Source organism: Dinoponera quadriceps, unplaced genomic scaffold (genome assembly GCF_001313825.1).
Source record: "Dinoponera quadriceps isolate SergipeBrazil2010 unplaced genomic scaffold, ASM131382v1 scaffold589, whole genome shotgun sequence".
NCBI classification, from domain to species: domain Eukaryota; kingdom Metazoa; phylum Arthropoda; class Insecta; order Hymenoptera; family Formicidae; genus Dinoponera; species Dinoponera quadriceps.
The window spans coordinates 61,696-88,984 of NW_014554985.1; the positions used below are offsets into that span (position 1 = coordinate 61,696).

At 43.5% G+C, this 27,289-nt stretch overlaps 2 protein-coding genes across 14 annotated transcripts in view; one reads left to right on the top strand and one right to left on the bottom strand.

Annotated features, from left to right (window-relative positions):
- The window catches only part of LOC106742739, an 88,836-nt gene that overhangs the window by 39,199 nt on the left and 22,348 nt on the right, over positions 1–27,289 (bottom strand). For 7 of the 13 annotated variants that reach the window (XR_001374290.1, XM_014615957.1, XM_014615955.1 and 4 more), the window contains exons 2-3: positions 25,010–25,184; positions 24,429–24,543 (exon numbers count right to left, since the gene is read on the bottom strand). The exons of 4 other annotated variants lie outside the window; for them this stretch is intronic. The gene's annotated coding sequence lies outside the window, so the exon portion shown is untranslated. The remainder of the gene's footprint in view (positions 1–24,428; positions 24,544–25,009; positions 25,185–27,289) is intronic. 2 more of the 13 variants (XM_014615953.1, XM_014615952.1) reach the window with 2 other exon arrangements.
- The window catches only part of LOC106742736 (KN motif and ankyrin repeat domain-containing protein 2), a 57,452-nt gene continuing 37,020 nt past the window's right edge, over positions 6,858–27,289 (top strand). Inside the window, exon 1 of the mRNA XM_014615947.1 lies at positions 6,858–7,034. The gene's annotated coding sequence lies outside the window, so the exon portion shown is untranslated. The remainder of the gene's footprint in view (positions 7,035–27,289) is intronic.

Below are 27,289 nucleotides of genomic sequence, written 5' to 3' on the forward strand. Positions count from 1 at the left end.
CCCCCCCCCCCCGCGTGTCCACACTGTAAATCAGCGGACATTGTTTTCGAGTGGGCGACGTTTCCCACGGTACTTTTGAGACGCGCCTGAGCGACCGTGGAATATCAATTTGGAAATTACACAGCGAGAGTGAGCGTTCGACGCGTCGCTCTTGAATTTTGATTCCTTATCGTTTTACGACGCGCCCGTCGTCTTCGTCTAGGTGAAGTCCCACCCTCGTCTTCGCGAAAGCATTCGATCCCCACTTGAATCGGACGTTTCGGTAACGTGTCGCGCGGTCGAAGAAAAAAATGACAAAAAAAAGGCAGAAGAACGAACGACACTCGAGACAACCCGAGTCGAAATTTTAATTCTACGTTAAGTCTTCAAAGATCTTCTTCAAAAGTCTTTGACGCTAATGGGAAGTTGTTTCCCTTTTCGCCACTTGAAGATTTAATATAGAGATAAACACAAAAAAGTGAGTCTTAAACCAATATTATAATCTTCCTAGGGAATTTTTAGTCTCGATTTACTTGAATTCGTATTGACGCAAGTATTGTATTTGAACTCAATCCAAGACTAAAAATCTCCTAAGAATATCACAATATCCTCGCTCATATATAAAAGTATCTATTTTTGATTTGAGACTATTTCTTTCCTTGGGGACTTAATACAGAAGCAAAATTTCGACTTGGGAACAGGCGCGACTTCGTTCGCGAAGTAGCTCACGTCCCTCTCGGATATTTAGCGTGTCTGCATCGCGCAACTCCTCGCCCCGCTGCCGTCGTAGCCGCTATCGAAGGTAGTCGGTCGCCACATCGAAGGAACTCGCACAATAAACATCCTCTTCGGATTCTCCTCGCCGAGAGTCAACAGGTCGCGCACGTGCGCGTACTTCGAGAAAACGTCAGTATTCGTCGCACGAGACCTTTCTCAATTTTCTAGACGACTGTGTCCTTTTTTGGTAAAACTTATAGTTTACGGCTTTAAGGAGCAATACGCGCGTCTCTTTCATTCGGAGGACACGCGCGAATCTCTCGATCTCCTCGCGCGGGTTCTCTCGCGAGAAATCGAATCCCGCGCGAAATAACGTTCTTTCCTCTCCGTTCCCGGAGAGGGAAGAATATTGTCTGGGTATGTCGCCCGGACAGCTGTTGATTCCCGTCCGCGTAAATCACGGGATCGACGTGGTTTCGACTTTCGTCGAGTAGAGCGAAGCGAACGCCCGAGTTTCCCGCGTTCTCTCGAGCGAGGGAATCACAGTGCCCAGGTATCGTTCGCACAGAACGCACGGGTTTCCCCAACGCGCGAAGTGAGAAGGCGAGAAAGAGAGGAGACCAGTTTTCGAATATTATATAATCCTAAGAATGAGAATTCCTATATTTGCGTGTCACGTAAGAAGATTCACGTATTCCATAAGTACTCGATTACGCGCGGTCTCGTTCCTTATCCAAAAACAAGAGAAATGTTAATGTAAAATCGTAATGTTAAGAGACAAGGAGAGGCAGCCAGACAGAGAGAGAGAGAGAGAGAGAAGGAGAGTGAGAGATGCACACTAAAGTATTAGGCAGGAGATTCCTGATATCTGACCTCGATGATCTTCGAAGTAATTCTATATTGCCAAGATAGAGTCGACTGTAACGATATAAGCTGTAGAGATAAATGACGAGACGAGATGCGTGACTTTTTGCGTGTCGCACGCGTTAACGCGATTCCAACGTCGCTGATGTAAGCACGAACTAACGGAACGTATCCTTTAAGCTTCATTCGCCGCGAGGACACGTCCGCGTGGGTGTGCGATGCGCATTTCCGCGGGAGGATTCCACGATCGCTACGGCTCACTCGGGAACGCAATTCGAGCAGTATTACGATTCGTTGTACAAGCGATTTTCACGAGGCTTGCCCGTTTGATTACGAGAGAGAGAGAGAGAGAGAGAGAAGGAAACTACGTGTAACGAGAGAAGATGATAGATATATTCTCCGTATAATGTACGATATAGAGAGCCATCTAATTCTTGACTACTTTATATTGTAAAACGAAATGAGAGGAAGATAAGCTTATGGTTGAGGAAACGAAGAACCGAATGTATCGTGTAGATATTGCGACTGTGTGTGTGTGTGTGTGTGTGTGTGTGTAGAGAGAAGAAGAAAACAGAACAGAGAGAAGGAGCCTCCTTTGCGATCATCGGGAATAGTATTGTTACACAGTTGATCGTTACATGTGCATAAAAGCTTTGAGAATAAAACGATCTGAATCATAGCCCGGTGCGTTTATTGTCTTTTACGACGAGACCATTGTTCACGGACGTTCGCCCGTTAGATTTACACTTCTTTTTTATTTCGTTCGAACGAATATTATTACAAAAACATATTTTAACGTTACGTAATATTGGAAATAGCGTGAAAAATATTAACAAACCAAGACGAAATTCTGATTTCATATTAATCCCGTTGAACTTGAGAAACCAATCGCAGCATCATAGGTAGGACAAGGTATACATATGTGTTACACATCCAGGGTAAATTAACTTAAGTTAGAAGTTAAAATGCGAGTTAATTATGCGAGACTATATATGAACTTAACCTAATTATATTCTTCTAAACTACACATACATAGATTTGCATAATTAAATTCTAACTTTAATAAGTACATTTAATTTTAACCTAACATCTAATTAGTCTATTTTAGTTTGTTACTTTTAACCTAATTAAATTAATTGTATAGGCCATTAACTTTTAACTTAACTTCAACAAGGAAATTAATTTATCCAATCCTGATTATATCTAGAAATTCCGCATTGCTCTTTCAAGTTCGAAGAAATCTACAGGATTGAATATATTTATATAGAATATATTTATATAGAACCAGAATTTCGACTCTGGAAATTGCGAAAGCGTTACCGAAACGTTCGTCGCTCAAAGGTCCGCCTTTCAGTCGCGAACGATCGTAAACGAATGCTTACAAAATATGAGATCGAGCGACTCTATCCTACTCTCGAGGTGTAGTTTCAAAGTAACGCGTTGCAAAAGTGAAAGTAACGAAACGAGAAGGGAAGTTCGACGAGAGAGAGAGAGAGAGGGGGAGGGAGTGAGGGAGAAAAAACAGAAAGAGAAAAAAAGGGAAACGGTCGGCGCTCTTCGTAAAACTCGCCACGAGAAGGTGCGATACAAGTCCCGCGCACGTCCGTCGTGAAAGGACACGACACGACGGTCATGCACGGATCTTCGGGGCCGGAGAGAACTGGTCCACCCACTGGGAATTCCACATTTTTTTCATTCGGCGACTATCGACCGAGGCGCGCGAGCGTGCGTATCGAAGCCGAAAGCGCGGCCATCGCCCATTAAAAGAGAGAGAAAGAGGGAGAAAGAGAAACTGGATAATAATCACATGTGTCGTCATCGGGGACGGCGATTTATGGTCCGGAGAAGAGTCGAAATTAATTTACATTAATCTATGAATTATTAATACACCAATTAGTCAATATTAATACATAATGCATTACGTAATGAGAAAAGGAATGGTGAGAAAGAGAGGAGAGATACGTGTCGGTGGCGTGTTTGCAGGATTTGCGCGAAAACCGGGCGGGTAACGGAGGGAGCAACGCTCACGATTACGTTTAATTGCTCGCGATGTTACCTCGTGGTAACAACGCGGACGCGACGGCCGAATGTTTAGCGCGCGGGTACTTGACCCGCGCGATCTTTAAATACGGAACAACGATTCAACGCACAAAGATAGCACGCCGCCGTGAGGTACGCAGCGCAAGATCTATTTGTATGGCCGCGTGAGTGCTCCAGCTGGTCCTAATCGGCTTACCGCATCCAAACGGGGAGAAAACGACGAAAAGAGAGAAACAAGGAGGGGAAAGAAAACACAGAACGATACTCTGTGCGCGCGTGCAGATCGAATTACACTTTAATTACACGCGGAGGCACGAGTCACCGTCGCGTCGTTTGATACATCGCCTTATGATCGATGGATTCGCGCTTGCCGCGAATGGATCACTGTCGGAATTTAAATGGACGTGCGTTCCGTCCTGAAAAAAAAAAAGAACCATCACCTGCTGTTTGCGGCCTTATTTGTGGACAGAGGGGATACAAGATTTATTTGTTTATTTTCGCAGAGATAAATCTTATTTCTGTATGATACAAACTTCATATTCCACAAATAAATTTTTATGTACTTTTTTCTCCGCGTAGCTAGGTAATAGACTAAATAAATTAATGGTTAACGGTTAAATAAACGAAATTACAGTTACGAGAGGAAAAATCGTTAACTAGTAATGTAACGTTCACCTTCAATTTTGATCCGCTGCTTCATTTTCAAATGCTAACGGCAGATATATAGTAGCTAAATTATATATTTTAGAATAAAAAGTACCATCTATTCTATTCGTATTTGATACGCAATTAAACAACGGCTAGATCATAAATCTGATTCTACATTTTAGCGAACAATCAATTAGTCACGAACCAATAACGAGCTGGAAAAATTGAATCCAGCTTGTATCTAGCTACATAGAAAAAAGTGCTAGATTCAAGTGAACAATCGCTGCAATATTCCTTAGAAAATGTTTATTTGTATCAAGTAAATTTTAGTTGGATCAAGTAAATATATATTACTTGGATAATAATATTTACTTGGAAAACATTTTATTCGAGTCAAATAAATATTACATGGAGAAAATATTGTAAAAAAAATATCACAAAATTTTATAATGTTGGACCATAACTGAATTATGACTGAAATTATGATGTGTGTTATAATCCTTAGCGATGTGTATAATGAAGTACTAAAGATTATAACATACATCATAATTTCAGTCATAATTCTGGTACGGTGCGACATTATAAAATTTTGTGGTATCTTTTATTTTCTCCATGTACTTGATCCAATTAAAAATTTGCTGACAGAATAATTATTTACTTGAATCTAGCATTTCTTTTCTGTATAGCTATTAGCTGTTGATTCAGGCCGCTAGATAAGTTTCCACTCGGGAATCGGCTCGCGACTAATTAGCATCGCAATTCGAATTTCGTCGATTTTTAATGTTCGAGTGGCACGAGCCCCTGCCAGACGCGTAGTGCAGGGGTAAAGATAGCCGAGTTAAGCGGTAAATCGAGGTATAAGGGCGAAATCCATTCGTCGCGAGCGCGCTGCGCCAGCTGGAGCCGATCGAGTTGAATTCGCGCGCTCTTACACGGGCCCGGGTCATTGCCGCCGTGCCGCAGTGTGTGCAGTTGCGTGCTTTATTGGACTTTGTTGACTTTGGCGCTTGGCGGGAAACAAATCATCATCAGAAGCGCCATCCATTGATGACGATTAGTTCTCGTCCGGCCGGACCTAATAACGGTTCACACGCGACGCTCGTATCTCACGATCGAGGGTTATCGTAAAACGACGTTACATAATCGACGGTAACAATTAACGACGTTTCCTCTCATTCTCCTTCAGGGTACTCTCGGAGATTTCCTGAGAACGAAGCGAAAAACAATATTCACCGTCAATTAATCATTCTGATTTATGCAGGTGAAACGATGAAGGAACGCGCGGAGGAACGTCGACGTGAAACTTTCGCTCCCTAAAAATATTTATATACTATAAACAAACATTCTGAAAAAAAATATTTTTATTCTTAAACTTCCTCGGGTTTCTAGTCGACCCGAGGTAGACGGTCCTCGGTACCTGAGACAAAGCCTTCTCGGACTTGGTCGGGTCACGGCGATGGCGGGTAGAGGAGTGTAAAGTTCCGAAGGGCCCTATTCAGGGCCGAAGATTTGCCGAGGAAGACGGACGCCTTCCTTTTTCTCGCCGGGGACCTTGGCGTCGCGCGCGTCCCTTCCTCGCCGCGTTCTCGCATTCGGAACCCTCGCGGGTGGTTCCACAAAGGAGTGGGAAAGGTATTCATTAAGACGAATCGCGGTGCACGGTACCAACCGACACGACTAATCCACGAAAGCAATCTCAAGTGCGATATTCGCGATTTGCCCGAGTCAATTGATTTTTATTAGATACACATTCGTTCGAGTCGCGTTCGCCGTTCGCAATTGCGAGAGGAGCTAGTAAATCTTGATTTCAATTCGCGCGCAGTCGATCTCGCCGCCTCGCCTCGTTGCTCAGCATTGTCGTATTCGCATTTAACATTTTGTCGACCGGCCATTAGCCAGCCCACGCCTTATCTCGTGCTTCGACGGTGGCTCATGAAGACAAAAGTGAAGAATGGCCGGGAACAAGGGTTGGACGATGTTGAAAACTGTCGGTCGACGAATTCTTTTCCGCGTAGAGTCCGTCTTACGATCTACTCGTTACATATCAAATGCAATAGAAAGGATGGCGTTCTTTGTTCTAAAATATATAATCTTGCTGCCATATGTAATAACGCTACCATATACCCGCCATTAGCATTAATAAATGATAATCAGATATGATCGGGTATTTTTCTCAGTGTGAAGGACAGCAGGATTGATTGACGTTCAAATTAGCCGGTCAACACCGGTGTTCGGCGAGCGCAACGAAAAAAGCGCCGCGGCACATAGCCGAAATCCGCAAATCCGTCCCTGACCCTACCGATCGACTTCCCTGCCGGAGCCGCGAGCGGTTCGAGCTTCCACCCCGTCGTCCCTTTTCCTCGGCTACAGGGCAACCTGTCGTTCGACCGGCGATCCGCAGCATCCTCATCCGCCTCTCTCTCTCTCTCTTTCTCTTCCTCCTCTCTTCGATCCTCTCGTCGTGATCCCGCCGCTGCTGCCTGCGTCTCTTTTTCCGCGCTCTTGTGCCGGTGCACGATGGAAGGGGCCAGAGGCCGAAGGAGAAGGAGAAGAACCAGTCGTGAACCAGAACCGTCGGTCCTCAGAATCTCCCAGTCACCTCTCCGAGTCTGTGCGGGGACCAGTGCGTGGAAAATTGTCACGGTGATCACGCGCAGCCAGGCAGGCAGGATCGATCGATCGAGCGGATCGGTCTATCCGCTGTGACGTCGCCGTTTACGCGCGATTGTCGATCGGCGGCGATGACGACGCGGCTAGAGCGCGGCGAGAATGGAGAGGACTGACAGGTTGGTAGGTCGTTTTCGTATTTGCGTACACAACAGGTAGAGAGAGGCCCTTCGTCCGAACGATCGGGGGCAGGCGTGGGAGGGAAGAGCGAGGAGAGAAAGAGGGAGAGAGAGAGAGATGCCTCTGCGGGAACCGCGAGAGCTTCGCGAGATGGACGCGGCGCGATTGTGCGGCGTGTTCAAAGGTACTTTTTCTCCTCAGGAGAGATTTTTAATTAAAGAATGTATCTACCTAAGTTGAGACCGAGCGGAACTCGAGAAGTTGCGCGCACGCACACATGAATTAGAGCGCGATGGATAAAGAAGATAATCGCGTTCCTCGAAGGAAGGTTAATGCAAGGTTGTCCCAAGTGGTTTGATGAGAGAGAAAAAAGTAAACACTGCGCACGTATTGGAAAATGATTACGTTACGGCGGCCTGAATCGGCATCTGAAAGTCGATCGCCGGCGCGCGCGTCGTTTCCGCGCTCGATGAATAATTAATTGTCTCGCCCGATGATGCAATAATAATAGTAGCTTTAAATGAAATTTATCTACCGTGTTGTTGTGTTGTGCGGTTAACGGCAGCTCCCCTCGTCACCTCCGCCGAGAGATCGGCCGGCCGGAGATTTTACCGCGATGCGTATGATTATTATTTCGTAATGCTCGGGTCACGGAGCCTCGTTAATGCCTTTATCGGTTTAATTGAATAATTATTTCACGCACGCTGCGCACGCTTTGTCGCACACCGACCGGTCGACCGGCCGGCCGGCCGCCCGTTGCACGTCGACCGAGGGAGTCAATAACCCGTGCTATATACCCGAGGTCGATTGTGTTATTATTTTACGATAAACTCTCGTTAGGAATGTCGCACGAGCGCTCTAACACCGCGGATAGAGCAGTGCTTGAACTGAATGAAAACGAACACCGATATCTCGCGCTTCTCGCGATACCAGCCGAGTCGAGCAAATTTTGGCCCTGTGTTAAAGCTTTGTTTCTACGACACGGCAGAAACTAAGATAGTAAAATAGGCTCATTTTCAATTGTAATAATATAATTTATTCTTACTTTGATCCCGATGTCTTAAATTTCCGTTTCCGCTGTTTTAGCTTTCTCAAGTCGAAATTTTGATGTTACTCTGACGCTCTCGAGGATGCTTTGCGCCTGCTAAGACGGCTTATAGAGTAATAAAAACATTTTTTCCACGACACACTTTTTAACTTATCTCTTGAACATTTAATTTTACAGATTTAATTCTAATGCTACCTTCAACAGCCTATTTTTACGCTGAAACGGAAATTCAAGACATCAACAAGGTCAAAAAGTAGGGATATTATACTATTAGGATTAAAATTGAACTTAATTTGCTATTTTAGCTCCTACTAAGAATTTGTAGAATTAAAGATTTAATATAAAGTAAAAATTTCACAACTCGGGAGGTAGTGTTAAAATTAAATTTACGGAGTGAAAAGTTCAAGAGAAAAGTTAATAAATATCAGTATTGTCAATGCAGAATTTTATTAGTCTAGGTCATCTAAATAGACGCCAACTATCCCGAAGAGCGTCAAGATTTCGGCAATTTGAATTTCTCATCGACCTCGATGTGAAAGATGCATGAAACGTTCGTTCATCGCCGCCCGCGCGTTTTACGTTGAAAAAGACTATTAAAATATCGAACGTGTTCTTGGCTCTTTCGGTAATTCATTGTCATGAAATCACCGTCTGACGATTAGCGTCAGCCCAAGGCGGCCAATACCGGAGCAACCGTCTCGACGCGATACAATAATCGCATTTCAATCGTAGGCCGGGTTCACCCACGACGGCTACTGCGATTTGCATACTGCGCTGGCCACGCCGTTGCGGAATGTCTATTTATGAGCGATTGCATCGCTATTTATATTCCAGGTACGCGCATTTTCGCGATACTCATCTACCCGCACGTGTCGCGAACGTTATCGGACACCATTGCGAGATAAGAGTGGATATCCTTTCGCTCTTACGATTAACTCTTATTCCTTAGACCCGAACTCTGACACAGCGGAGTGTTATCGCGGCCAAATACGCCATGCCACGTATCAAGAAAGTAAGATAGAAGTTGCTTTATCATGCTCTAAGATAGATTCTGTCGGAATGGTAATCAAAAATATAATTAGAAAAACGAAGTGCGCAGACGGTCGTCATGCAAAAATATAATGTAAAGACAATACGAATTAAGTGATACAGCAAAGTCGATGAAAGCTTACAATGAGGAATGATAAAGATAATAAAGAGAAGTTCCAGGTATAAATATGCAGAGAAAAAAGTTTCTTTGGATTTAGTGTGTTTGACTTAGGTTTGTAATGTTTAATATAAATAATATAATTTAATGTCAAACATCATTTTATTTGAATAAAAATGTTATTGTTTCATTAAAATAAATCATATGATAGAACAAACAATATTATTTAAAAGAAATAATATTTAGTTCTCAATAAAGAAAGTGTATTTCATTATACGTTAAATATTGTTTCCCATCGTGTGAAGTAAAGAGGTTCTTTAATATTTTTCGAACATAGTGTTACTTTTTTCAAATAATTTATTGCTGACAATAACTATTGTAATATTTGAATAAAAATACAAGAGAAATATAATATATTTGACGTAAAGATATTTATTGTTTGAGAAACCGAACAATTTGTTGAATCAAGCATTCGTTTCTTTGCTCTGTTTCAAAAGACAAGTTTGTTTTAATTAAAAAAATTTTGTTAAACCCAAAGAAATCTCTCTCTTTCTCTTTCTCTATGTAGTGTTTAAATATGACTAATTTAAATGACGCTGAAGGAAGACTAAAGGAAGACCTTCGTAGCTTCACGGAAATTTTTATACTTTTACGAAATGAGAGAATGAGGGGGAAGGTGAGAAAGAGCGGCGTAGGTGAGACGCCTCGAGCACGTTGCTGGTTAACCATGCTAATCCATCCCGCATACAAATCCTTGGTACCGCGCCGGGGAGTGCGCGCACCGTGCGAGAGCGTGCGCTCGTATCTACGCTAAGCATGGAGTCACGATCATTACGATTGACAGCGACGTGGTCGTGTCCGCGAGCGTGATGCAGGAAACATTTTTAACGGTTGGAGTGCGCGCAAGTAACTGGCATTTATTGAATGTTTTCCCCTCGCGATAAGCGGCGGTCTCTTGCGAGCACGAAATGTCGAACAGTCAAAGTCATGCACACACGGATCGTTTTTCCCTTTTCCCTCTTCAGCTACCCCCTTAATTCACGGAGTAAAATTCGCGCTGGCGAAAAATACATCGATTTCACCTGAACACTTTGACTGCAGATTCCATTTCATGTACGGGGGAAAAGTGTTAGATTCAAGTAAATCATTCTCCCAATACACTCTTCAGAGAATTTTTATTTGGATCGAGTAAATATTGTTTAATTCAAGTAAAATATTTTCTAATTCAATTAACCAAGTAAAAGTGGGACCAATAAGAGGCGACGTTGGTTGTCGGTTACGAAGAAAGAAAAAAAAATTCAGCTGTTCACATTGAGGAAGATCGGAAATTACAACTGAAACGTTAGTATTTGTTTGTATTTCTTCATCTTCCAAGTTAAGTAATTTAAATAATTTTCCTTCTGCTTCTTTCGTAACCAATAACTAACGTCGGCTCTTATTGACTCCACTTTTCATTTATTCAAGGACTGTACATCCCAAAAGTCTAATCTATATCTTCTTTTCTGTATAAACTAAAAAGCCGTTCTGTTCATTATTGATGACAAACCGTTGCATAATAAGAAGAAAGTAAACATGATAATTTAGACAAAAATTGAGGGCATGAAACGTTGTCTTGCACACTGAGAAAAAGAAATTGAAATTTTCCGAAGTAAATGTTCCTTGTGACATTTCCTTCGATATTTATTGGTTGGAAAAAAATTTAACTATGATGGACGGAATATACATTTTTGCGGAATATACTTCAGTTTTCTAGTTAATTGGTTTATTTACTAGGAGTACAATTTTATTTCGCCGTATATGCATAAACGTTTATCTCTGAAATATTATATTTCACGAAGAAATTTTTAAGTCTTTCTCAGTGTGAGATTACAAGTCAACTATTCTGCTAAAGCCCTCGGCCATCCTCTAACCCTAGCGTTGAAGGTGAAAAGAACAAAGTTCCGGTACAGCGGTAACTCAATTGAAACGAACAGGCCTAATGTATTAAAAAAGATACATCGACCCGGATATTTCGTCGCAGACCGAACGGTGTTTACTCATTATACGCGAACAGGCGTAAGTAAGCCCCACCGACGCGAGTACAACCGCCGCATCCATGGACATCTATTAATAAGCGCCGACACAACTTTCGCAAATGCACTACGACGAAATAGTGCGCGGAATAGACGCGGGAATATCTCGCTGTGCGCGTTCCACGCCCGCGCGGAAGGTCCGTTCGTATCTTTTCCAGGAGTAGCGAGGCGCGCGGCGAAGCCGGCGTGATTCTTTCCGTCTCGCGTAATTAGTGCCCTCGCGGCTCTGCCCGGATTACACGGCTGGGAGTAATTGCCCGGGGATTAGTTCGCCATTAAAAGCCGAAGACAGCCGGTTTCCGCGTAGCGAATAAAGCGCGATCTAAACGGCCGCTTTGACGGCCCGATGATATACGCCGGCTGCCATACACACACACACACACACACACACGCGCACGTGCCGACACCGTTCACCGAACGATTATGATAACTCGGCGTGAAGTGATAGCGAAACTGCGTGGAGGGGGATAGTCGTGGCGCGAATAGTCTCGCCGACGCCGTTTGCATTTCCGATTGACTCACATTCACACACACGCACACACACGTGCGCGCGCCGTCTGATTGACACGTCGCGAGTGTTAATACGCTCGAAAAAACGGAACGTTCGCCCGATTGTCAGAATTCGCGTAACGCTTCCCAGCGAACGTGATAATTGCGCTATTGCGTAAAACGTGCTGCATGATTAGCTCGAGATAACTTGCGGATAAGTTTAACACATTGCGGACCGCTAAGAAATCTGTAAGACCTACGCCTGGGACCCCGCACGTTTTTAGGCAAACTTGCACGTTACTAAAATCGTCATTACATTTTCATTGATGAAGCAATGTTTGTCAAACTTTCAGAAATTGTAAAATAGGACGTATTTGAGGTATTATTGAAAAAAATTATGTTTTTTAATAATTATCATAACTTTTTTTACTTGAAAATAAATTTTTACGAATTTTTTAAAAATTGTGAAATAGGATGCATTTCAGGTATTATTGAAAAAATTGTTTTTTAATAATTATCATGACATTTTTATTTAAAAAATCAATTTTAAATCAAAGTTCCTAGTACTTTTTTGACACATTGTTGACCGGCAATTTTACTTAAAATTTATCTCATGTCATCGGCTATTATTTCGTAATTGGATGTGGAAGTGAAACAATATAAATAAACTTCAATAAATTTTCTTTAATATTTAACTTTTAATATTTCTTTTTGGTATGATAAACGGTCTAGCAATCACCTACATGTAATGATACACAACAGGTTTTGCAAATGTATCTTGTTTCGATCGCGCAAATGTATCTTGCATCGATGACGAGTTTACTCGTGGCCGGTCAGCAACGTTTGAGCAGGAAGACACGAGTTAACTCGTGACCGGTCAACAATGTGTTAAGAGACGTCTCCGTCGGAGCGTGATATCGCCGGATTGATAGACACGACTCGGCAATGTTCGCCGAAAAAATATAAAAAAGTTGAAAAATCGCAAAAGAAACGTTAATCTGAGTTGCTAAAAAAATAGAATTACCGTCCAATGTACATGAGTATCGAGGGAGCGAAAAAGAGAAAGAGAGAGAGAAAGCGATCGCTTAATTTTATAATAGCACGTACGTGCGACGGGGTGCACTGATATATATATATATATATAATACAATGTGGCGATATGTAATAATTTATTACACGAAGTTGATAATAAAACGGGTTGATAAAATGCACGCCGCTTCGAGACTGATTTAACATCACGACTCGCTGGCGATTCGCGGACGGATTGAGCTTCATTTGCGTGGGTCTCGGCGTGCGCGCTATCGATGACATCGTCTCGCGCTCGTCATTTTCTATCGGCGTTTAACGAGGTGTTTCCATGTCGCGTCGTGGCGCGTCGGAGAATGCAGTAGCAGGTGCGAGCTGACTCTCTCTCTCTCTCTCTCTCTGTCGGATGCTGTCGTCGCGGACCCAGCTCATGCACGTGCGTCGATGCACATGCGCGTGGCTGGTTACATAACTAACATCCAGCCTATTCGGCTTGCAACAAAAGGGAGTATTTAGCACACAAACGGTTCGTTCGCGCCGTTCCTATGTTAATGCACGGCGTAATTCGCCGTATCGTTGTCGCGAGTCCCGCGTTCTTGAAAACGTAACGGCCGTTCATTCTCCTCTCTCTATTTCTGTCGTTCTTACGATCATCGGGACTCGTCTCGATTGGATCATTACATTCCACTAAAAAGCGGACGCTCGACATTTTTATTTCTTTTTTTATTTTTATTTTTTTAATACGGAGTATTTTTCCTATACGTTACATTGTACGTATGTTATTTGAATTTTTTGTTTCTGATGTAAATCAAGTGATTTCATGATAAGTCACGGATTTGTACTCTTTCAGCAGTTCCTTTTTTTTTGCAATTGACCAATGCGCCAAAATATAAATCAACGTGAATCGCCTTGACCGTTTGGCATCGAAAACACGTTGAAACGTGTACGAGCGTTATTTAGTGTTTAACTATGACGAATATGCGCGAAGTAGTGACCATCGAGCATTACTCATCGGCATTCTTTTTTTCTACAAGAGCGATTGATTATCGAAGGCGTGAAAAAGAGTCAGTAGGAATTTGCGCGCCGTCGTCATCATCAAACTTCAACAAATTCCGCGATGATATTCGCGCGTTCGCGTCTAACGTCGTGATTTAACTTTCCATTTTCCCGGCCGTTCTCTAAACTCCGCGTACATTCCCACGAGCCTCACGTGTGGACGCAGCTGTCGCCATTTAACATAAGTAACAGATTTCTCATCGAACCATTAGGCTGGCTATTCCTTCCATTCGCCTGGAGCGTAGTAATGCTCCTTGTACGAGAGATTCGTAGAAAATAGGCGTAGACACGTCGAACGTCAACTATTCTCGAAGTTCCATTTGTCAAACCACAACTACACGGGGAAGAAAATCTCTGTTCGTCGACCCGAATAGAGACCGGCCGAAAACTTAATGACGAAAAATATCTCTGTTATCGCAATTTCGTCTGAGCATTAAATTAAGCGTCAAAATTTGCTTGAGAAATAACTGAAAAAAATTGATTGAATAAAAATCTCCCACAAAAATCTGTAGCACATATTAATAGCCGTTACTTGAAATTTATCCACGTGAGATACTCAGGTCTGAATTTAGAGTCAGATCTGAATTGTCCGTTTAAACCATAAAATATATGCGATATCATACATTTGTAAGCGCGATTCAGCTAAAAGAACTCATATCCATCTCTAAATTTAACTCTGAGAATCTCACCTGAGGCAACTTTCAAATAACAACTATTAACACGGGTCTTTGCTATAACTGAGTTTTCATCTGGTCCCTAGATAACATATAATCAGCTCATATATAACATATAATCATCATCACGGAACCAATGTTTATTCCAATCTTCTCAAAGAATTAATAAATGACTCCTCGTCCACGATCATTTCGTTCCCTCCTACAATAATTACGAAAATTCGAATTATTCGGAGGTCAACGGTAGAATTCTATGCGACGACCCGACTCGGAATTCCGTTTCCCTCGCGTCTTACCGATCTCTTTAGTGAAGCTATTAATTTTCGATAATTTCGGAGTTTCGAAAAAATTCGAAAGGATTCGAAGCTTCATAGGGAACTTGGAACTTTCGAATTTTATTAAGCCCCCAAAACCTCGAAGGTATGTCTTCAAAGGCCGCAATCTTCTTCTCACTCCGAAGAACACAACTTTGCAAATGAGAGGTCGAGATTAGATAACGATACATTAGATTAAAAGAGATTAGATGGAGATTAGAAAGTGAATTCAAACGACGTCCTTTACATAGAAAAATCTTATAAATCCGGTGTTTCGAAGCTTCAATAATCTCAAAATTTGAACACCGAGCTGCGCGAAGCTTCAGACCTTTGAAGTATTCGAAATCCGAATGCCGAACTCGCGTATTCGAAACTTCGAGTGTCGTAGTCTTCGGAAGAAAATACCAGCCGTGCTCTTTACGTAACTCACTCTCCTTCGACAAAGGCGGGCCCCCAGTATTTCTGACGTGACCGGTGAAATGCGGCGCGCGCTCTGTAATTTATTTTACCGCGATCCACTTTTCCCCCCGCCCGGGCTATAAACAAATACCGTTTGACGTGCGAGACCGCTCCGCTCCGAAAAACGCGGAGTTCGGGAACGAGCGCGTGCACGATAATGAGGCGCGCTTGCAGGTAAAAGGATGCACCGGGCGAGCGCGGTCAACGCGCGAAATAAATCGCCCCTTTCGCTTAGTCGCCTCTCTTGGCCGAGTTTCTGTTGCCGCCGCACTTGCCCCGCGCAATTATCCGCGCGACGATAATCGCGCGTCTGGCGAAACGACGACGTCCGCGTTAATAAGTCCGAGTTCTTTCCCTTCCTTTTTCTTCCTTTACTGAGCAATGCTTCCTACGTGAAAATAACGGTATTTCAATCGTCGGCAAATAAGCGTACGTTATCGAGATCGGTAGAAGTGTTGAACGAACGCCACGTATGAACGTTTAGTAAATTCGACATTATGGCGAGATCCGATCGGCGCAACGCAGTTGCATTTCACATCAGAATTAAATTGAGTTGGAATGAAATTGAAATGAAAAAAAAAAATTTAGAATAAAATTAATATGAAAAACGCATTGGAATGAAGAAAGGAATTAAAATGGTGAAAAAAAAAAGTAAATAAATTGAAGTTAAGATGAGGAAGAGATAAAAATGAAAGCTTGCGCGAAGCAATTAGAGAAACTCTCGGCGCGCAGCGCGCGTCACGATTAATTTATATGTCGGTGTAATTCCTTTTATCTTATCTCGCGCCTTTCCCATTGGCCGATCCGATCGATAAATCTTCCGCCCACATAAGGCGCATCTCCTTCGTGAGGACGCCGACGGTTTATTTAGAATCGCACGCACACGCATATTCGCACGCGCAGTATCCAGCCGGATGACGGGGATTTTTTACGCGGCGCGATGAGCCTCGTTTATTAACATAAACATTCGTTGAAGCGAACGGTTGCGCGCGGCTGACAGATGCCGGACATTAGATGCAAATAGAGTCCACGGGAACGGCCTCTTACTCAAGCGACTCGGCTCTCTCGCTCTCGCACACGCGCCTGAATTAAACTCGCGTGACTTCCCTCGCCGCCGTGACCTCGCGCGGCATCGGAGGTTACGAGTGAAATACGGTTAAATCTCTTATTACTGACGCGTGATTTCATTACGCGCACGTATCACGACGCGTGTCACGACCGCGACGTGTGTTTTAATCTCGGGTAAATCATTTTCGTCGTAATCCCCGTGGTGGATTATCGCCGGGACTCGCGATCGGCTGGAAAATCCCGCTAAACTACGAGGTGGCGACCGAGCGTGCGACGTTGAATTGCACCGCGCGTTGAATTTTTCATTCGTTTACCGCGCGCTTTTATTTATTTATTTATTTATCCGCGAAAAAATCCGGGAATTTGGTTACACACGGGGATGAGAAAACAGCCATGAAAACATGAACCGACACTCCGCCCGACAATTTATATATATTTCACGCGCGCGCGCTAGTTTCCCGAAATGAAATTTTTTTCCACCGCTCTTTTCGGTGTTGACATGCGAGGGGATAACTGCGCTTCCACAGCGGTCTCGTAATTCTCCCCAGACGGACCCGTTAAAAAAGCATAAATTACGCACGATACAGGGCGGTTATCATGTTCGTTCTCGATATTCGCTGCGTGGGATTGCAGCGTTGCCGATATCGTTAATTGCAGTTGACCTTTATGTCTCGCGCATCTCCGTCGGCGGCGGCGGATCGATCGGAATCGACGCACGTGCCTGAGATTGACGCGCTCCCTTAAGTAATTAAGCACCTCTGAGTAATTAATAGAAATCACATAGGGGACGCGTGCTCTTTCTTGCGATAGCGCGACACCCGCGTGATTAGTGTCGTAGTTAGGGATGTTAAATACCATGAAAGTATCGATGCTAATATTAAAACGAATAATATCAAATCAGAAACATCGATATCATTAGTGGTACTAGTTTCAGAACAAAAATATCAATGCCGATATTAGTATCGAAACTTAAGAAGACTTCAAATTAGAGAAAATATCAAAATCAGGAAAGTTTAATCAGGAGAATTTAATCTTCTTGAGTCTAAATTTTAATTCTACATTAAGTATTCAAGTGGAGAAAACGGCAGTAACTTTCCCATTTGTAACACCAAAGGAGCACAATAGATTTTTGAACACTTAATGTAGAACTAAATTGGATTTAAAGTAAGACTAAAATTTCGACTCGAGATATTACAGTAATTTCCGTGAAGCAAAAATGCATGACATCTTGAAAATCGACTGAGTAAAAATAAAGAAAAGGTATCAAACACGTGACGGTACACGAAACAAAATACTACTGCTATACATATGAATATCGAAAGGAAATATCGATAAAAAAGATACCTGGTAGATTCACAAATCTACCTCATAATACAAAGATACCTGGTTATTCACAAAAAAGTATCGATACCAGTATTATATCAATAGTATCACGATATTCTCAATCAAAATTGCGGTGAAACGTACAATAATATCAGCGATCCTATAATGTTTAGCGAACACGTCAATGCGCCTGTTCGTAGCTCACGTGATCTGGCTTTGATCAAAGGCAGCGCCTGCCGAATGGTTGGGATGATAATCTGAGAGCTCAAGCAGAACAAGAGAGAGAGAGAGAGAGAAAAAAGAGAAGATTTTATTTGCAATTAAACGCGTGTTACGTGACTGGCTATCAACATACGGAATATATTGAGCGTTGACGTTTCTCTGCGCGCGAAAGTATCCTCGATAACTTCACGCAGCTAACAGATGGCACGGATCTAACACGGCGCTATTTACCCGCTAATAAGTGTGCGCGCGTGTGTGTGCCAAGTCTAAACAAGATAATTCGGCAAAATTGGCGAAATCACGTCCAAGGTGGACATGCGACCTTCCGTTTTCGCGCGATGGCGATTAGTATTTTCGCGGCGAAGTGCGCGTTCGACATTCACCGTGGACGCAGATCTCGAGGACGGATCTCGCGCGAGTCTCACCTTCGCGAAATTTCATGGCTTTTCGAGTCGATCGCGAGCGCGATTTTAACGGAAGGACTAACGGGGCGATGACGCACGCTTGGAAAATAAAACTCTTGGAAAAAAAGACGTAATTCCGCATTAATGTATCGCTAGCGGCGAAAATATTCACGGCGAAAGGTTAATTCCGCGCGTATTGTTTGAACGCGTCGAAGACGGGAAATTCGCGCCTTCATTTTGCGACGGGGCCGGAAAATCAAATTTATGATATAATTCTAAGATTTAATTCGATTACGATTTAGTTTAAATTAGATCATAAATTTATTAGATATTTAGAATTATAAGAAAAGATTATGTAGACAGAGATATAAAATTGTAAACAAATTGGAAACAAATTACAAGTTATGAGTCATAAACCGGAAGCCGTCCTAAGCCGCGAGATATGGATTAAGAAATAATAAATAAAATAAATTAAAATATTAAGGAACTCCTTTATTTAAATGGAACAATATTTAATATATAATGAAATCATTTTTTTTTATCGAAACAAAAATTTCTTCTAAATAATATTATTTCTCCTCTCAAACAACATAGCTTACTCGAACGAAGTAACATTATTTTCGTTCAAACAAAGTGATATTTGATATCAACTTATGTTGTTCATATTAAACAAATCCACATCAAACAAATACACATATTAAATCCGAAGTAACCTTTATCCCTGCGTACGTATTCGAGCTATGTCGTCGCTTCGAAATGCGATATCCGTCGGTCGTTTTCTTACTTGCAAAAAATTCATTTCACTCGTAAAACGTGGGCGCCGCACACGCGACGAACGATCGGTCGAAATCGCGATCGCGACGGGGTCACAGGGGAACGACGCCGACGTCCTCTCGCGTCTCACGTAACGGCCGCTAAAAATCGCGGGTTATCTAACGGAATTCGCGCGAAGCGCGCTTTCCACGGCGGCGGTTATCGGCGCGAAGTGTGTTCTCGCAGGCACTCGAGGCTTTAAACGCTCTTAAAGGAGCGCGAGCCCGTGTACGCTCTCCGTATTATTCAAGTCGCACACGCGTGTGCGTAAGCGTGCATGGGCGAACGAGAGAGGCCGCGATATAGGTGGGCCTACGTGTGCGCGTGTTACGTTCGTTACCATGTACCGGGTGAAGCGAAAAGTGACGGTGCGAATTTTTCTCTCCTTTTATTAGGCGGTTGAAACACCTCGGCGCGCGAGGTGCGTGCGCCAAACGCGCTGCGTGATGGGGCGCGTCGAATTTCTTTTCTCTTCCCTTTACGAGTTCATCGCGCGAGGAAGCTGGCGGTTCGGGCTTCGCTGAAAGCCAAATTGATGTCTCTCGGGACGATGAAATAATCACGATGTCGAATTTCGACAGACACTTGACGATGATTGACACTTGATGATCGAGAAGGTCCCGAAATTTCTTTCAATCGCGTGCGATACGCGAATGTAAAGTCGATTTCTGATGTTAACCTTCGCGTGAAAAGGTAGATGTCATTCATAAACCGTGAGATAATTATTTATTCTACATTGTTAGATTTTCGAAAAATATATTCTTTATTGTTCCTTTGCTTCTTTATGCCTTTATTGCTCCTTATGATATTTGCGCTCTTCCTTTACTTTAATCAAGCGAAATGCACATTCATATATTTGGGCCATTCATAATCCTACCTTCCTATTCGCGTGCTGCTACTCCGTCTTTCCTCGCGAAGGTTAAAGGAAGAAAATCGCTGGAAACGAGGCGTCGACCTCGAGATGGAATCAAACGCGAAGAATAGCCTGCTGAACAGGCGTCCGTTTTCGGCACAGAGCGACGAATCATCAGCAAACAATTATTTGTCGATCAATAATATCAATATCGTCATATTAAGCGAATAAATAACATGTTTCCGAGAGTATCGCCGCGAAGGAAGCCGCTCTTCGACGCCGAGGGGGCCGTGGTCGGCACTTTCGGCAAAATGGAAAAGAGGAGCCCGCCGGCCGACGGCGACTACGTGATTTCTGGGATCTCACGAAGAAGAAACGCGCGACGCCGGCTGCATAATGCATGCAGATACGCATCGGCCGTGCTTCCCTTTAACGCGACATGACGAATCAATGAATAGCTCCTTCCTTCGAGCCAGCACGAGCGCGGAATTCTGTTACGGCGCAGGTGGCGGAATGTTTCAAGCACCCTTTACATTCGTCCCCGCGCGCCACATGTACTCTACTCTGTGTGTGTGTGCGTGTGTTTACGACCTTACGGCTACCACGGTGTGAGGGGAATCTTACATCGCGTACGCCCACGCATCGCACGCCTGCGAAGTGCGCGCGAGGTCTCGGTTGTTGCATCAGGCCCGCCGCGCGCCGGAGGCCCAATAAAGGAGCATTCACACCGCGGTTATGTTATGTGCGCTAACGGAGCGACGGCGGAAATCGCACAGTGGGAGCCCCACGCGCGCCGCTGAATTAATCTAAATAATCTCCGGCGATCGCAGTCTCGGCCGTGCGACACGGTTTCATTTTCTGTATTCCCGATTCGAGCTGATCATTCCACATTCTTGCCCCACCATCAGTATTCCGCCCTCGGTCGCGGCGGAAAGGCGCGATCTTTTCTCGAGAATGACCGTGCGCCCGACGACGGCTCTCGCTTCCTTTTCTTCCTCGAGATCTTTGTGAAAAATGCAAAAATCCAGGCACATCGTGACGTGACGTGAATGCGGCTTTATTAACGTCGGTCGGTCGGTCTAAGCATAACCGTGATTACATGACGTGCTTGCTACACAATGCCATAAGTGCCTTTACCTTTTATGTCTGGGGAATCAAATGAGCGTATCTAATTTATTTCAAACAGTCACGTACACTCACTTACGCGGTTATCCCATTAACTCGCGTAATACGCGACCCCGTTAACCTCGCGTGCCCTTTTTCAGTGTAATGCTCGAAAAACTGCTGATTAAATACGCGGCTTTCTTCTTCCCTCTCAACCCCGCCGCGCTTTACCCGCGGAAATAGACTCATCCCGGCCTCGTTGCGTTCCCTAATTTGACAGTGCGTGTTCCAACGCGAGCCGAGAGCATGTTCCCGACGGGAGAATGTTAGAATACCTGTGATAAAAATATAGACACCGTATGTCTGATTTCTGATTGGCTCCGTCAAGTTTGGCTCAGCTTGAAATGTCTCAGAGGTTGCTTTCCAGCAAGAGACAAAAGTCGACACATAAGTGTGGTTATATCATCTACCGTCGCGAAGAAAATGTTTGTCAATTTTTTTCAAGGATTTTTTTCGGGATTTTCCACGGAAAAATTGAAAAAAGCAACTTTTTTAACTATAGTTTTAAACACAGCCACCACAACGACGGTGTCTATACTTTTATCATAGGTAGAGAATGCATTCGTTACTTGCAAAATGTGCAATGGCACCGGAAGCGAGTTTTCTTCCGCGTAGAGAATTAACGTGACGGGGCTGACTGGGTAACGGCGAGCGAAGTCGCCGGAATAGCGGATTTCCCAATAACGGTAATGTGCAATAATGCGCGACGCGGGGCGACGTGAAACTCGATACATCGCCTCGTCGTCGTCATCGTCGGTTCATTGTACGAGCCGTTTCCTCGACGCGCGCAACGCGCGCCGATAATGTCGCTCTCGTAATCTACGCTAATTACGCGTGGTTGCCCGCGTACGCTAGAAATCGCTCGTATAACGCCGGCACGATAAAACAATTTTTATGAGCGCTTTCGCACGTTTCTACCGAACGCTTCCGAGTGCCTGGAATACCTGCGGTGTTATCGTACCTAGCCAGCCGCTAATTTTCAACACAGTTCGCGGAGCGTCTAACGCTTTAGAACTCCGACGCTGCGAGGAAATGCGTTAAATTATCAAAGTCTCGAACGCACGTTCGTTACACTCGTGACTCGCGACAGTAAGCACGCAGGGTAGATGACTAATATCCGCTGCAAAATATCTAGGAGGGTATTTTTATGGTTTTTCTTTTTTTTTTTGCAAAACAGACTTCACGTGGCCTTTGTCGCGCTAACGGTATTCACACTTGACGACGTAGCGGCGATAATCAGAAATTAAATACGCCGAGTAAAGAGGGACAAGATCGTCCTTCAAATGACTCGCCGCTATCTTTAGATCCATCGGCAAATAGACGACTGACAATTTTTATCTGCCTGCGCTTAGATCAAAGTTGACATTGCCTTCCCCGCTCGTTGCCACAGGAATCGTCGGACTTTCGAATGCGCGAGAGAGTTAATAGCCCCAAATTACTTATGCTTCGTTATCGTAGTCGCAAAGATAATTAATGATTCAATATAATATTGTGTGTTTGGGTTTCAAATGTGCAAAATTGATAGATTGTTTACTTATCTCTCTCTCTTTCTCATTCTCTATCTCTATTCGCTCAACCCGGGAATAGTCATCTTATTTTTTTCTTTGCATAAACGATCACGAACACTTACGCTTATTCTGTTTCTTAAATATTTCTTTTTGTTTCTCCTCATTTCTTTCAAAAAGTAGCGAGTTTTTCAATCGTTATTTCTCATCTCTGTGAAGGTGGCCTCATTTTTTCAAAATTTGGAAAAATATTAGTAGAGTTCTATTTGCCTCCAAAGTTTCTAGAGTTCTTAATCGATTTTTAAAAAAGTTCGTTTAAAGCGGTCAAAATATCATATGAGGAGCCAACTTCACGATTGTGTAACTTTAAAGTGCCATAATATTTTACCTTAAAATTTAATGCTTCGATTCTTGAAAATAATCGATAGGATTCTTCGAGGCGCTATCAGAATTCTTAACGAAACGTCAAAATTTCGAAAAAAATGTCACCTTCTTGGACTTAAAAAATTTCGGACGACAAAATTCCGAATAGAATCGATGCATTAAAATTTAAGGTAAATTATTTCAAAGTTACACAATCGTGAAGTTTTGGCTTCTCCCGTACTTTCATGTGATGTTCCGACCGTTTTAATCGGCAAAACTTTCCTAAAATCTATTAAAAACTTTAGAACTCTTTCGGGAGGCAACCAGAACTTGGCTCATTTCTTCAAATTAAAAAAAAATGGGGTCAACTTCACAGAAGTTTATTTCCCCGGCTAAGTCTGAAACTTAGACTGCCTGTACACCGCAGCGTCGTGATCGAAACGGTTGCCCAATCAGTTAGAAGAGCACGCGTGCGCACAAAGAGAGACACGTCTTTCTATCTCGTGGGTGTACCGAGTGTGTCTCGTTCTAATTCCGCCGGCGATAGCGATCTCTCTCGGCGCGTTGACTTTAATTTCTATTTATATATACATCCCATTGTCACGCGACGGCACAAACGGCGAAATGGCGATCAATTTCACGCTCAACTAATTCGCGCGCGCGCACCACGGTATCGACGCCGCGGTAACGGTATCGGGAAATACTTCGAGGTGAGAGTGTAGTTCATTGTTACGGCCATAACGACGACGACGACAAATGAAAACGTCGACTGCGAGAGTCCCGCGCACAATAGAAAGCCGTAGGAACTTAATTAACACCGGCCGGGATTTAAAGCTGTCGGGCACAAAAGCGCCGCGCGCGCGGCCGCTTCCACTGCCGGCGGGGCAGCTTTTATCCCTTTTAATCGCTGATTACCGGCGAGGTCGATATCATAAAGCGCGTCGAGCGTTCAAAGAGATGCGGTTCTATAAACCGATCGCACTCTCGTATTCGATTATCTCCCTAATTAAAATTAATTTAAAGTGCATTACACACACTGTCCAGGCTCTGGTGCGGCTAATTTTTTTTTTTATTTGCCCCTGCAGCACATCTCTTGATGAATGGTTGCGTTGTGAAAAGCTTGACACTTCAGCTGTGATCACCGAAAATTTCAAAAGGCGCTAGCATGTCTGCGTCATTACTTTTGAGGTTATATGCGATAATACTTTATCGACGCTCGTCGAAAAACATTATAGAACAAAAAGCCAGTATTAAATTTTGTTTAAGCTAGGCGAAACAGCTGGAAAAACGTACGAAATGATGAAAAGTGTGTACGGTATTGTTTGGATCGTTTCAATGTGTTTAGATGGTATATTCAATTTCAGACATCGCAGACACTCAAGATATTGCTCACCGTTTTCTTCAATTCGAAAGGAATCGTCCACAAGGAATTCATACCGGAAGGTCAAACGGTGAACGCTGATTATTACTTGGGTGTTCTGAACCGTTTTTGGATTCTTCGAGTCGGCCTGAATATTGAAAGTAACTTGGTCACTTTTGCACGATAATGTACCGCACAAATTTAAAATTGTGCGCGATTTCTTGGCTAAAAAAGGCTTGTGCTTGCACAGAGCTTGAAGCCCCCTTCGCTTGATTTGCTTTCGTGTGACTTCTGGCAATTTCCAAAACTCAAGTTGGCGATGAAAGGAAAGCGTTACGATACTACTCAGGACACTCAAAGGGCTTCGACCACGGTTTTAAAGGAGATTCCGAAAACGGAGGCGGTACAGTGACTGTTTCCAACAATTTTTTAATCGCCTCCGCTTGCATTGACTCAGAAGGAGTGTATTTTGAATAGAAAACAAAAATAAAAACAAGAAGTAATTGACGTCTTGTATTTTTTTTTCGGTACCAATCGCATCGGAGCCTGGACGGACTATATGTGCTCAGGCAGCCATCGTGTGGAATAGAAACATTCGTTTGGCATCGACTCACGATATATCTCGTATCTTCCGCCGTTTCCTTATTTCTTCAAAGGTGCATCTCTCTCTCTCTCTCCCCCTTTATTTGCTCTGAAAACATTCGGGCTTCAGTTCCGCGCGAATTCTCCCGCGATCTTGTCGTTGCCACCGTCATGACGAGCGGTTACTTCCTGTTGTTGCACCGCGGTCTGCGAACACGAAAGAGAGACCGCATCTTCGTGGCGAGAGGAGATGACAAAAATACGTTATGGCTTCGCTCGTCATCCGGTGCTGCGATATTTTCGGCGTACGCGTTCATTGAGAAAAGCCTTAATGGACGAGTGGTGCGGTCGAGAGCCGTGTGTGGGCGAGTTACGTGTGTACACTTTGCGTGTATTCGTGCACGAACGAGAGAGCGCGTGTCCACGGCACACAGCCCGCCCTATGATCTCCGGAGTGTGTACTTTGTCTCTTCGCCGGACAACAGACAGACGAAATATCCCGACTTTTGTGGTGTGACACTCGAGCCGTTTCTCATTCACTAGAAAGCGGAAAATGAATGGCCGCGTGTTTCAAGCACGGCCGAGCCGCTTGAACAGCTAAGAACCAACCAGATCTGCGAGGCGCTCCGTTTCCGGGCTTCTATTCGAGTATATCTCAAAGCATATAAGAACTTACTTCGGATTTATCGATTACTTCGTGAATAATTGAGTTTACAGTTCCGAATCGCTCCGAAATCTCGGAAACAGTGGGACTGAAAAGTCAATCGTTGGATGGATAAACGTTGCAGATTTAGATTTTGGTGAATATATTACATTTATTCATATATTATATATTATATTATATTTTTATAATATATTTTTTTTTATTAATCCTTCGACCGTACACTTCTGAAAATTCGCTCGCACTATAAATAGTCATATTAACTCTGTGCGATTTTCTAAATTTCCTATCTGAAAAACTATGAAAAGAAAGAACTGTGAAAAGAAAGACATTGACCAAATTCTAAAATAAAATGTAACTCTTCTACTTTAACATCTTTAACGATTTCGGGCGTGAGAAAAATTCATAGAGCACGCATTTCTCTGTGCTAACTCTTCAAACACGATTCACCAGGTCTACCTGATCCTAAGTGCGGTCGGAGGGTTAAACTTAAGAGATGTTGTTCCCTATTTTTATACAATATAATTTTGAAGTTATCCGAAAAATATGCAATTAGCCACGGGATTATCGATATTACTCTCCTTTGCAATTTCGTGTATCTCGATTTCGATTTTGGAAGTAAAATTTTCAGGGTGGACTCTTAGGCATTCCAATATTTTTAAACGGCCATACGTGTCACTTCTTACTTCGGCCTCGCGACGAGTGCGACGTGAGACCTCGTAAAAATTCATCGAGGGCGGTCGTGATTGCCGTTTCCGCGCGCGCCCGCTTCGAGAGAGTGACAAACGGCCGAAAACACAGAGTGCCATTTCTCAGAAGGGCCGACAAACGCGCGTTTAGGGGCTTTGAAATGCGCGCGTGATATATCGAGCTTTATACGTGTGCTTTATCGGCTCCTAAAACTGCGTTAGGTGAAATAGACGGGCGTAAAGCGCGGCTTGCGAGCTTTGTAGCTTGTTGTTTCACGATACAATCTCCTAACGCGGCAAGTTTTACGAGCTCACGAGCTTGCGACCGACGTGGATGGGTTGCGAACCGCGAACAGGACGATTCCCGAATATTTCCCAGCTCGGATAAATATCCTCGCGAGGCTCTTCACGATTTTCCGATCCACCTAAGACACGCACCATCGTCGTCGTCGTCGTCGTTTGTGCTCCGAGCGTACACACGTGACTTTTTATCTTCCACGCTCCCGTCGACGCTCCTCTCTCTCTCTCGGCTTCCTCCTATTTATATACGCTGCGAGAGAGCGCCTCGTTACTATCTCCAAGTACCGTGGTTAATGTTACGCTTTGAGAAAAAGCGGCCGGCAGCCGGTAAAGTTGACAGGAAAACAGGAAATTGATATTAATGTGCCCCTTTAACCCTTCGCGCCGTTACTAATGATTGTTATGCGTTCTTCACGCTATCGCATCGCACCCCCCGGTACCGGTAATGCAAGGGTGACGGCTGTCGAGGTCAATTATTCAGCGAACATCAAAGATTCCTAGAGTCGTGCACGAGGGGCGCTTCGAAAGTGGCGCTTCCATCGCGAATGAGAAAAAAAAGATAAAATAATTCTTTGAAGAATTATAATAATTCTGACGTCTACCTATATTTTCTCTATATATTTTATGATTTCTCTATTTTTATTTTAAAATTATTTCTATAT